Source organism: Oryzias latipes, chromosome 10, assembly GCF_002234675.1.
Source record: "Oryzias latipes chromosome 10, ASM223467v1".
Classification (NCBI taxonomy): Eukaryota; Metazoa; Chordata; class Actinopteri; order Beloniformes; family Adrianichthyidae; genus Oryzias; species Oryzias latipes.
This window is the reverse complement of record NC_019868.2, coordinates 2,817,684-2,818,972: the sequence shown is the minus strand read 5'-3', so window position 1 is coordinate 2,818,972 and position 1,289 is coordinate 2,817,684. Positions and strand designations below refer to the sequence as shown.

At 54.9% G+C, this 1,289-nt stretch overlaps 1 long non-coding RNA gene across 1 annotated transcript; it reads left to right on the top strand.

The window, feature by feature from the left end:
- Positions 1 to 491: 491 nt before the first annotated feature.
- On the top strand, positions 492 to 904 carry LOC110014750. Its single transcript, XR_002289750.1, has 2 exons — positions 492 to 532; positions 613 to 904. It is a non-coding gene; the product is annotated as an uncharacterized LOC110014750 (long non-coding RNA).
- The last annotated feature ends 385 nt before the right edge of the window (positions 905 to 1,289 follow it).

Below are 1,289 nucleotides of genomic sequence, written 5' to 3'. Positions count from 1 at the left end.
CAAGTTCATTGGACCATATACTATCGACCGGGTCATCAATCCGAACTGTGTTCGACTTCGTCTGCCGGCGGCTCTGCAAATACACCCCACATTCCATGTGTCACAGATCAAGCCTGTTTCCGAGAGCCCTTTGTGCCCGCCGTCCACTTCCCCGCCGCCCGCCCGTACCATCGATGGGGCCCCCGCCTTCACTGTCTCCAAGATCTTGGACGTTCGGCGTCGGGGTCGCGGGGTCCAGTTCTTGGTGGGTTGGGAAGGGTATGGTCCGGAGGAACGCTCGTGGATCTCGCGTTCGCTCATCCTGGACCATACCCTCATCGACGACTTCTATGCTGCCCATCCTGATCGTCGCCCTGGACCGCCTGGTGGCGGTCGTTGAGGGGGGGGTACTGTCATGGCCTGGCAGCTACTCCCTCCTCCCCCCTCCTTCCTGTGTGCACGCGACCAGCTGGATCCACTCACCTCATCTACACCTTCCTTCATAAGCTCCTCCTGGATCATCAGCCGGTGCCAGTTCGTTGTTCCTCCTATGGTGCATAGTCTGGTCAGCTCATGTTTGTTGTCTCAGTTTCAAAGAACCAAGCTCATGTTTTTGTCTTCGCTCTGCTTCAGGACTTTAACCTTCCGGATCCTCACCTGGTCGCAGTCCTTCCACGTTGCAGTCACGCCAACCCTGAAACCTCCAGCCAGCCGCCTCGCCTCGCCTTGCTTCAAGCTTCGCCCACGCCATCCCAAGTAACCTCCAGCCTGCGCCTCGTCTCGTCTGGATTCAAGCCTCGCTCTCGCCGCAGTTCACCCTCGAGGAGATTCCCGCTCAAGATTTCCACCAGCCTGCTCTCGCCCTCTCTGCCTGAGGAAGGAAGCCCTGTCAATCTCACGTTCAGATTAAACCACTTAATACTTACCGTTGTGTCAAGTCTCATTCCGGGTTCCAGCATCTGGGTCATTCCTGAACTCTCGTTCGAATCATGACAGTCCCCAACTCAACGTTTTTCAACGTGCTGCCTATTGTCATTAAATCAGGGGTCCCCGGCCCGCGAACCGTTACCCATCAGGGCTGCTTGGTACCGGCCCGCAGACAGGAAAAAATGCATACGCTAACTTTGATTCTTTCTGCTTTTTCATTTTCTGATTTTCTGATTTAGAAGAATGGTTTATTTTGGAAAACAACCGGATTCTGTTCACCACATCTGCCTGTCCTAACGCGTCGCGTGACGTGAAGCGGCTTCTCGCTCGCAGCGCTAGCTAAGTTAAAAGCTCAAAGCTAAGAGTTAACAAAAGCCTCCCCC